General features: G+C 34.4%; 1 protein-coding gene and 1 long non-coding RNA gene across 3 annotated transcripts in view; one reads left to right on the forward strand and one right to left on the reverse strand.

The window, feature by feature from the left end:
* Positions 1-12,059, forward strand: part of LOC143082242 (salivary peroxidase/catechol oxidase-like) — a 76,303-nt gene that overhangs the window by 21,819 nt on the left and 42,425 nt on the right. The window lies entirely within an intron of this gene.
* Positions 229-10,440, reverse strand: LOC143084380 (uncharacterized). The gene is made up of 3 exons (XR_012981041.1): positions 9,993-10,440; positions 8,714-8,821; positions 229-355 (listed from the first exon to the last, which is right to left on the reverse strand). It is a non-coding gene; the product is annotated as an uncharacterized LOC143084380 (long non-coding RNA).

Below are 12,059 nucleotides of genomic sequence, written 5' to 3' on the forward strand. Positions count from 1 at the left end.
ACACCTAGTGGTCTTTGGTGGTATCTCGCATAACATTAATAAGGTCTTTTTTAAAAGGCAACTTGAAATTATTGGTCCCATATTTATGTGCTATAGCAAATGTATGGGCTGCTGATCTGCATATATGATAGCAATATATTCTTATGTTTTCAATGACCCCTTATTTCTTCACTCCACTTCATAAGATAGAAATAAATGTTATTCCATATTTTATTGGTTTTTTCAAAGGTATCATAATTTAGATATAAAGACAAAACTAAGCACAGTGAAAAAAGTCTACTCTGTCCTGTAAAGTTTGAGATGTTTTTGTTGTTCAATCTTTGTCACTTGTATGGAAACACTAAATCTTGATAACCTACAACAGAAATATTATCACTTTTATTTCAATTCAATTGTTGCAGTTATCATGCATGTAATAGAGAAAATGATAAATTAGACCAGATCTCCACATTAATAATATCAAAACTAGAGGCTTCAATGAGCCTGTGTCACTCACATGATACTTTAATTTACAATTGATGCATGATACAGAAATTGTCCATACCAACCGTCAGTGTTTACCATACAATACAGTACTTCTATACACTGTCTGTATACAGTATTTGTCGGATTTTGTCCATACCTATCGTCGATGTTTGACATAAAATACAATACTCCTATATACCGTATATCAACAGTATTTGTCTATACCTACCGTCGGTGGTTAACATACAATACAGTCCTCCTATATACCGTCTATCAACAGTATTTGTCTATACCTACCGTCAGTGGTTAACATACGATATAGTACTCCTTTGCACCGTCCATCAACAGTATTTGTCTATACCTACCGTCGGTGGTTAACATGCAATAAAGTGCTCCTATATACCGTCTATCAACAGTATTTGTCTATACCTACTGTCGGTAGTTAACATACAATATAGTGCTTCTATATACCGTCTATCAACAGTATTTGTCTATACCTACCGTCGGTGGTTAACATACAATATAGTGCTCCTATATACCGTCTATCAACAGTATTTGTCTATACCTACCGTCGGTAGTTAACATACAATATAGTGCTCCTATATACCGTCTATCAACAGTATTTGTCTATACCTACCGTCGGTGGTTAACATACAATATAGTGCTCCTATATACCGTCTATCAACAGAATTTGTCTATACCTACCGTCGGTGGTTAACATACAATATAGTGCTCCCATAAACCGTCTATCAACAGTATTTGTCTATACCTACTGTTGGTAGTTAACATACAATATAGTGCTCCTATATACCATCTATCAACAGTATATGTCTATACCTACCGTCGGTGGTTAACATACAATATAGTGCTCCTACATACCGTCTATCAACAGTATTTGTCTATACCTACTGTAGGTAGTTAAAATACAATATAGTGCTTCTATATACCGTCTATCAACAGTATTTGTCTATACCTACCGTCGGTGATTAACATACAATATAGTGCTCCTACAATGTATATACCGTCTATCAACAGTATTTGTCTATACCTACCGCCGGTGGTTAACATACAACATAGTGCTCCCATATACCGTCTATCAACAGTATTTGTCTATACCTACTGTCTGTAGTTAACATACAATATAGTGCTCCTAAATACCGTCTATCAACAGTATTTGTCTATACCTACCGTCGGTAGTTAACATACAATATAGTGCTCCTATATACCGTCTATCAACAGTATTTGTCTATATCTACCGTCAGTGGTTAACATACAATATAGTGCTCCAATATACCGTCTATCAACAGTATTTGTCTATACCTACCGTCGGTGGTTAACATACAATATAGTGCTCCTTCAATGTATATACCGTCTATCAACAGTATTTGTCTATACCTACCGTTAGTGGTTAACATACAACATAGTGCTCCCATATACCGTCTATCAACAGTATTTGTCTATACCTACTGTCGGTAGTTAACATACAATATAATGCTCCTATATACCGTCTATCAACAGTATTTGTCTATACCTACCGTCGGTAGTTAACATACAATATAGTGCACCTATATACCGTCTATCAACAGAATTTGTCTATACCTACCGTCAGTGGTTAACATACAATATAGTGCTCCCATAAACCGTCTATCAATAGTATTTGTCTATACCTATTGTCGGTAGTTACATGTAACATACAATATAGTGCTCCTATATACCATCTATCAACAGTATATGTCTATACCTACCGTCGGTGGTTAACATACAATATAATGCTCCTATATACCGTCTATCAACAGTATTTGTCTATACCTACTGTCGGTAGTTAACATACAATATAGTGCTCCTATATACCGTCTATCAACAGAATTTGTCTATACCTACCGTCGGTGGTTAACATACAATATAGTGCTCCCATAAACCGTCTATCAACAGTATTTGTCTATACCTACTGTTGGTAGTTAACATACAATATAGTGCTCCTATATACCATCTATCAACAGTATATGTCTATACCTACCGTCGGTGGTTAACATACAATATAATGCTCCTACATACCGTCTATCAACAGTATTTGTCTATACCTACTGTCGGTAGTTAAAATACAATATAGTGCTTCTATATACCGTCTATCAACAGTATTTGTCTATACCTACCGTCGGTGATTAACATACAATATAGTGCTCCTACAATGTATATACCGTCTATCAACAGTATTTGTCTATACCTACCGCCGGTGGTTAACATACAACATAGTGCTCCCATATACCGTCTATCAACAGTATTTGTCTATACCTACTGTCGGTAGTTAACATACAATATAGTGCTCCTAAATACCGTCTATCAACAGTATTTGTCTATACCTACCGTCGGTAGTTAACATACAATATAGTGCTCCTATATACCGTCTATCAACAGTATTTGTCTATATCTACCGTCAGTGGTTAACATACAATATAGTGCTCCTATATACCGTCTATCAACAGTATATGTCTATACCTACCGTCGCTGGTTAACATACAATATAGTGCTCCCATAAACCGTCTATCAACAGTATTTGTCTATACCTACTGTCGGTGGTTAACATACAATATAGTGCTCCTAAATACCGTCTATCAACAGTATTTGTCTATACCTACCGTCGGTAGTTAACATACAATATAGTGCTCCTATATACCGTCTATCAACAGTATTTGTCTATATCTACCGTCAGTGGTTAACATACAATATAGTGCTCCTATATACCGTCTATCAACAGTATATGTCTATACCTACCGTCGCTGGTTAACATACAATATAGTGCTTCTATATACCGTCTATCAACAGTATTTGTCTATACCTACCGTCGGTGGTTAACATACAATATAGTGCTCCTATATACCGTCTATCAGCAATATTTGTCTATACCTACCGTCGGTGGTTAACATACAATATAGTGCTCCCATATACCGTCTATCAACAGTATTTGTTTATACCTAGTGTCGGTAGTTAACATACAATATAGTGCTCCTATATACCGTCTATCAACAGTATTTGTCTATACCTACCGTCGGTAGTTAACATACAATATAATGCTCCTATATACCGTCTATCAACAGTATTTGTCTATACCTACCGTCGGTGGTTAACATACAATATAGTGCTCCTATATACCGTCTATCAACAGAATTTGTCTATACCTACCGTCGGTGGTTAACATACAATATAGTGCTCCCATAAACCGTCTATCAACAGTATTTGTCTATACCTACTGTCGGTAGTGGCTCCTATATACCGTCTATCACCAGTATTTGTCTATACCTACCGTCGGTGGTTAACATAAGATATAGTGCTCCTATATACCGTCTATCAACAGTATTTGGCTATACCTACCGTCAGTGGTTAACATACAATATAGTGCTCCTATATACCGTCTATCACCAGTATTTGTCTATACCTACCGTCGGTGGTTAACATACAATATACATGTAGTGCTCCCATATACCGTCTATCAACAGTATTTGTCTGTACCTACCGTCGGTGGTTAACATGCCATACAGTACTCCTATATACCGTATATCAACAGTACCTGTCTATACCTACCATCGGTGGTTAACAAGCATTACAGTACTCCTATTAACCGTCTATCAATACTATTTTTCTCTACCTACCGTCGGTGGTTAACATATAATACAGTGCACCTATATACCGTCTATTATCAGTATTTTTCTAAACCTACCATCGGTGGTTAACATGCAATATAGTGCTCCTATATACCGTCTATCAACATTATGTTTCTAACCTGTTTCTATACCAACCGTCGGTGGTTAACATGCAATACAGTGCACCTATATACCGTCTATCAACAGTATTTGTCTATACCTACCGTCGGTAGTTAACATACAATATAGTGCTCCTATATACCGTGTATCAACAGTATGTGTCTATACCTACTGTCGGTAGTTAACATACAATATAGTGCTCCTATATACTGTCTATCAACAGTATTTGTCTATACCTACCGTCGGTAGTTAACATACAATTTAGTGCTCCTATATACCATCTATCAACAGTATTTGTCTATACCTACCGTCGGTTGTTAACATACAATATAGTGCTCCTATATACCGTCTATCAACAGTATTTGTCTATACCTACTGTCGGTAGTTAACATACAATATAGTGCTCCTATATACCGTCTATCAACAGTATTTGTCTCTACCTACCGTCGGTGGTTAACATACAATATAGTGCTCCTATATACCGTCTGTCAACAGTATTTGTCTATACCTACCGTCGGTGGTTAACATACAATATAGTGCTCCTATATACCGTCTATCAACAGAAGTTGTCTATACCTACCGTCGGTGGTTAACATACAATATAGTGCTCCTATATACCATCTATCAACAGTATATGTCTATACCTACCATCGGTGGTTAACATACAATATAGTGCTTCTATATACCGTCTATCAACAGTATTTGTCTATACCTACCGTCGGTGGTTAACATACAATATAGTGCTCCTACAATGTATATACCGTCTATCAACAGTATTTGTCTATACCTACCGTCGGTGGTTAACATACAACATAGTGCTCCCATATACCGTCTATCAACAGTATTTGTCTATACCTACTGTCGGTAGTTAACATACAATATAATGCTCCTATATACCGTCTATCAACAGTATTTGTCTATACCTACCGTCGGTAGTTAACATACAATATAGTGCTCCTATATACCGTCTATCAACAGTATTTGTTTATACCTACCGTCGGTGGTTAACATACAATATAGTGCTCCTATATACCGTCTATCAACAGAATTTGTCTATACCTACCGTCAGTGGTTAACATACAATATAGTGCTCCCATAAACCGTCTATCAACAGTATTTGTCTATACCTATTGTCGGTAGTTACATGTAACATACAATATAGTGCTCCTATATACCATCTATCAACAGTATATGTCTATACCTACCGTCGGTGGTTAACATACAATATAATGCTCCTATATACCGTCTATCAACAGTATTTGTCTATACCTACCGTCGGTAGTTAACATACAATATAGTGCTCCTATATACCATCTATCAACAGTATATGTCTATACCTACCGTCGGTGGTTAACATACAATATAATGCTCCTACATACCGTCTATCAACAGTATTTGTCTATTCCTACTGTCGGTAGTTAAAATACAATATAGTGCTTCTATATACCGTCTATCAACAGTATTTGTCTATACCTACCGTCGGTGCTTAACATACAATATAGTGCTCCTACAATGTATATACCGTCTATCAACAGTATTTGTCTATACCTACCGCCGGTGGTTAACATACAACATAGTGCTCCCATATACCGTCTATCAACAGTATTTGTCTATACCTACTGTCGGTAGTTAACATACAATATAGTGCTCCTAAATACAGTCTATCAACAGTATTTGTCTATACCTACCGTCGGTAGTTAACATACAATATAGTGCTCATATATACCGTCTATCAACAGTATTTGTCTATATCTACCGTCAGTGGTTAACATACAATATAGTGCTCCTATATTACGTCTATCAACAGTATATGTCTATACCTACCGTCGGTGGTTAACATACAGTATAGTGCTTCTATATACCGTCTATCAACAGTATTTGTCTATACCTACCGTCGGTGGTTAACATACAATATAGTGCTCCTATATACCGTCTATCAGCAATATTTGTCTATACCTACCGTCGGTGGTTAACATACAATATAGTGCTCCCATATACCGTCTATCAACAGTATTTGTCTATACCTACTGTCGGTAGTTAACATACAATATAGTGCTTCTATATACCGTCTATCAACAGTATTTGTCTATACCTACCGTCGGTGGTTAACATACAATATAGTGCTCCTATATACCGTCTATCAGCAATATTTGTCTATACCTACCGTCGGTGGTTAACATACAATATAGTGCTCCTATATACCGTCTATCAACAGTATTTGTTTATACCTAGTGTCGGTAGTTAACATACAATATAGTGCTCCTATATACCGTCTATCAACAGAATTTGTCTATACCTACCGTCGGTGGTTAACATACAATATAGTGCTCCTATATACCGTCTATCAACAGTATTTGTCTATACCTACCGTCGGTGGTTAACATACAATATAGTGCTCCTATATACCGTCTATCAACAGAATTTTTCTATACCTACCGTCGGTGGTTAACATACAATATAGTGCTCCCATAAACCGTCTATCAACAGTATTTGTCTATACCTACTGTCGGTAGTGGCTCCTATATACCGTCTATCACCAGTATTTGTCTATACCTACCGTCGGTGGTTAACATAAGATATAGTGCTCCTATATACCGTCTATCAACAGTATTTGGCTATACCTACCGTCAGTGGTTAACATACAATATAGTGCTCCTATATACCGTCTATCACCAGTATTTGTCTATACCTACGGTCGGTGGTTAACATACAATATACATGTAGTGCTCCCATATACCGTCTATCAACAGTATTTGTCTATACCTACTGTCGGTAGTTAACATACAATATAGTGCTCCTATATACCATCTATCAACAGTATATGTCTATACCTACCGTCGGTGGTTAACATACAATATAATGCTCCCATATACCGTCTATCAACAGTATTTATCTATACCTACTGTCGGTAGTTAACATACAATATAGTGCTTCTATATACCGTCTATCAACAGTATTTGTCTATACCTACCGTCGGTGGTTAACATACAATATAGTGCTCCTATATACCGTCTATCAACAGTATTTGTCTATACCTACCGTCGGTGGTTAACATATAATATAGTGCTCCCATATACCGTCTATCAACAGTATTTGTCTATACCTAGTGTCGGTAGTTAACATACAATATAGTGCTCCTATATACCGTCCATCAACAGTATTTGTCTATACCTACCGTCGGTAGTTAACATACAATATAGTGCTCCTATATACCGTCTATCAACAGTATTTGTCTATACCTACCGTCGGTGGTTAACATACAATTTAGTGCTCCTATATACCGTCTATCACCAGTATTTGTCTATACCTACCGTCGGTGGTTAACATGGAATATAGTGCTCCTATATACCGTCTATCAACAGTATTTGTTTAATATACCTACTGGCGGAGGTTAACATAGAATATAGTGCTCCTATATACCAAGAGGGATAAAAGATCTGCATCTAGAATTTATCATGCTGCCCTTTTTTTGGATTTTTAAAATTCTTGTTATCCCTCAATTTTTACATTCATCCCAAATAATACAACAGTAGTCAATTAGGGGCAGAACACCCATTGTATTATGTTTTCTTGCAGTTATATAAAAAAAAAATGTATTTAAGAAAGATGGTATATTCTGGATGATATATTAGCACAACCTTGGTCAATTTGATTTCTCCAGTTACTTAGTGGGCTGTCAATTTTGAAACATGAAGAATTTTGTAATACTTTAATTTATTATCAAGTTTGGCTGAAAAGTCTGAATAGTTTCTGCTTTGTTCCAGTAATCAAACATTTTGTTTCATTTGCATCTATGAACATGTTATTCATTTTACACCACTCTTCAACCCTGTATAAATCTTCTTGAACATCATCATTTATATTTTCTAGATGTTTCCCCCTGATTTATGAATAGTGGTGTCATCAGCATATACAACGATATAGGTCTGTTTCACAATTTTTAATGCATAAGGGAAGGTCATTTATAAATAGCACAAACAATAGAGGACAAGGTATAGAACATTGGGGAACACCAAATTTTACATGTTGTTGTTCAGAGTTAACATTACAAATGTATACCTTTTGTTATTCAGGTACGACTTAAAAAAACTAACAGTAGTCTCACTAAATCCATACATGTCGAGCTTTAAACAAAGAAAGTCATATTCTACCAAATCAAAAGCTTTTTTTTAAATCTTAATAAAATTGCTAGGTTTAAATTACCATCTTTCATTTCTTGCAACCATGACTGTGTCAATGATATTAAATAAATTTCAAGCTCAATCCAGTATATATTCCAAGTAATGGACAAATGATAATGCTATTAAAAATACCAAATCATAACCAGTGCTTTTCTCTTTTTCTATTTACAGTATATGACTAGGTAATAATAATTACTTTTTTCAACTATTTTCATTCTTTTTTGTTTCCTCTGCTTTTGTATCAAGGGCATAATTGTTTATGGCAAACTAAGCATCTGCATAATCAAACTATTCCTAACTATACTCTACCTCAAATTCTGGAAACTGCAAAATTTTTGTCATAGCAGTCTTATGGTAGCTGAACTATTTCTATTTTTTGTAAATCAGGATTAATAAGTTTTTTGTCACATTCTGGGGCTATAGAAAAAAAAACATTACAGAATTATCAAAATTATGTGTGTATAATGTTTGTGTACAGTCATTCAACTAAAAAAGGACAAAAAATATTTTTTTGTGTATAAATAAATAATTGTGATTTTAATGTCTTAATATTATAAAAAAAACTTCAAAAGATTAAATTTAAATTATAATCTAAACATGAAAGTCAAGAGCACATATAAATCAACCTTTTACTCAGATTTATATCTAAAACCAGTTATAACTAGCTATAATATCTTTGACTTCACAAATATCATCATCTAATTTTACAAATCAGTATTTATTTGGTGGCACTTCCTGCACACTAAGTATGTTATGCCTTAGGTTTAATTTTGATGCAATCACATTTCAGAAGGTACATGTCTTGAACTGTTTTAATGAATAAATTACAGTTTTAAACTCAGTTTAGGCTGACCTGAGGTCAATAGTCTTAAACAATGTCATCAAACTATCAGTTTTACTGTATTAATATATTGATATTGTGACATTTATGGGAAAGAGCATATGAGTTAGTCATATTGGTCAATACAGAGACATATAATACAATGTATTATATGTCTCTGGTCAATACAATGGAAAGTTTATAGCTGAGACTACTATAACACTATGTGTTATACTAGTAGTCTCAGTTTATAACTATGTTAATGTCAATTATATACATGACATAATAATTAAATCATTTAAAAAACTATTCCAAAGATTTCTCTCAAATCATGTTTACATTTTTTTAGAGAAGAGTCTGTCTGAAATATATTCAGGGGTAGTCCAAATAATTATGACTTCTTAAAAAGCTATATTATGGGGAAAAGGGGGGGGGGGGTCTATTATGTTTTTTTTTTCATACAGGAGGAAGACGTCAAAGCAAAAAAAACCCCAACAAAACAAAATAAAATAATAGCCTGTCAAGACGTCCTTATATCATAAAAGTTTGGTCTAATTTTGGGATAATACATTTAACTTCCTTTGATGTCGGGGAGGGGATAAGTTTTGACGATTTATTATTCTTGAAACTAACAATAATTATTTCTTATTGTTACTTTGTTAAGCGAGCGAGATGTGTGGTTCTCGAGTTATTTAAAAAAAAAAAGGGGGGGGTTGTTACTATATCAAATTTACCCAGTTTGGAGACAATAAATATTTAAAATCTAACCATAAACTCCAATGTTCCTGCTTTTTTTAGCAGAACAAACACGATAGCATTCTCGTCTCTGTTGTAATCAATAGTTAACTCATTTCTTCTTCCAGGTTATTTCTTAATCAATTATGATTATCAGCTGTCTATCTATTTACCATGTTTATGTTAAACTGGTCCGTAATTCCATCGTAGTGTATCGATAACTGAACACAACAAGGATCCAGTTTATTAAACGTATATAATTTACAAGGTTCCTGAGTCAGTAACCGTAACTATCACCGTGCTTTGTGCGCATGCGCAAGAAACACCAACAACAAGGATAAAACAGGGTATACAGTTCCGTAATTTCGTATATTTTTCTTATCTTCATACTAAAGAGCTCCAAAAGTAGGCGTGCTTAGGTGCACTGGGCGGGTCTAAAAACCGACTCTCGGTGGTTAACGTCTCTCGATGGTTAACTTTAAGTGCCTACCTATTAGATAGATTCTGAATTTGCCATTTGGAAAATATGCCAGAAGTTGTGAAAATAAAGTACAACAGATGTGGCAAAAAAACTCAAATCTATTCTCACATTAAAAAAAAACTTGAACACAGCAAACTTCTTTTTTTTTTTCATTTTACGAAAACATTGCAAGAAAAAAAAAAGAACGAAACGACACGCATCTGTTCTTTGGTAATTTTTCGATCTCGTTAACTAAATTAGTCTTTATTAGTAAATTATAATATTTTGATTTGGCCATTTAATTAGATACTTTCCGTATTGAATTTTCCTCCTTGTTCAAATTTTTGTGATTTCACTCTTGAATCTAATATCAAATATGTTAAACTTAGAGGCATTTTAAATAGGTTCACTTTGGAAGAACTCTGACTTTCCTGTAGAATAAGACACCGTACAAAACTTACAATTTCAATATATGTTATGTTTTAACGAGTAAAAAAATCATGAAAACATTTACCATTAAGAAAGTAGTTCAAAAATTGAAGAAAAAAGGTGAATATTATTCGTATAATTTTAACATGATTGTATGATAAATTTTAAAACAATTATTTCATAGTTTGATTCCCGCTAACTCTAGACTGAGGGTCATGTATGATAGAGTACCGTCCCAGAATACGGGAGAATTAATCATGTTGGAAGTTTAGACTTGTTCACTTTTTTTGTTATTAGGATGCTATTATTTATAACCGTCATATTTTACGACAGTTTTTGTTTTATTCACATTCTGTCATCTATAAGGGAAATGGAATTACACAAATGGCCACTGAATTCACAACCTTAGTGTTGAATATTGTTTAGAGGAGATCATGTTCCTTATTTTGTTTTAGTTGCCTTGGAATTTTGCCATCTTCCTTCTTTTTGTCAGGTGATAATGTTTCTTTGGTCATTATTAATTTTATCTCCTCCTTCATAAACATATTTTACACAGGGGGGATAATTAACTTACTCCTAACTAAATTATTTCCTGTAATATGTAACTTAATTTTATTACAAAGATCTATGCATAAGTACTATAGCTTATAATATCTTTTATGTGTAGATTCCATGTCAATATTAGGGAACTCTATGTGAATGTCTAGTAGCCTATTTTTGGCTTCTAGACTTCTATGTGTCATATTTAGAGCATCTTAGTGCAGGTCCTGTGACCTATTTGGAAATTAAAATTGTAGGGTTATTTCATATATTTTGGAATTATGTGTAGGTATTTTGTCATATTTATGAATTCTACGTGTAAGTCTTGTGGCATATTGGTGATTCTATTTGTAAGTGTTGTGTAATCAATGGCATTCATGTGTACATCTTGTGGTATAATTAGTATTTTTATGTGTAAGTTTTGTAGCCTCTCATATTTATGATTTCTATATGTAGGGTTTGTGGCAGATTAAGAAATAAAAGGTGTAGGTCTTGTGCCATATTTTGGATTTCCATCTGTAGGTCTTGTGGCATATGTTGGATTTCCATCTGTAGGTCTTGTGGCATATGTTGGATTTCCATCTGTAGGTCTTGTGGCATATGTTGGATTTCCATCTGTAGGTCTTGTGCCATATTTATGATTTCCATCTGTAGGTCTTGTGGCATATGTT

The sequence above is a fragment of the Mytilus galloprovincialis genome, chromosome 7, assembly GCF_965363235.1.
Source record: "Mytilus galloprovincialis chromosome 7, xbMytGall1.hap1.1, whole genome shotgun sequence".
NCBI classification, from domain to species: Eukaryota; Metazoa; Mollusca; class Bivalvia; order Mytilida; family Mytilidae; genus Mytilus; species Mytilus galloprovincialis.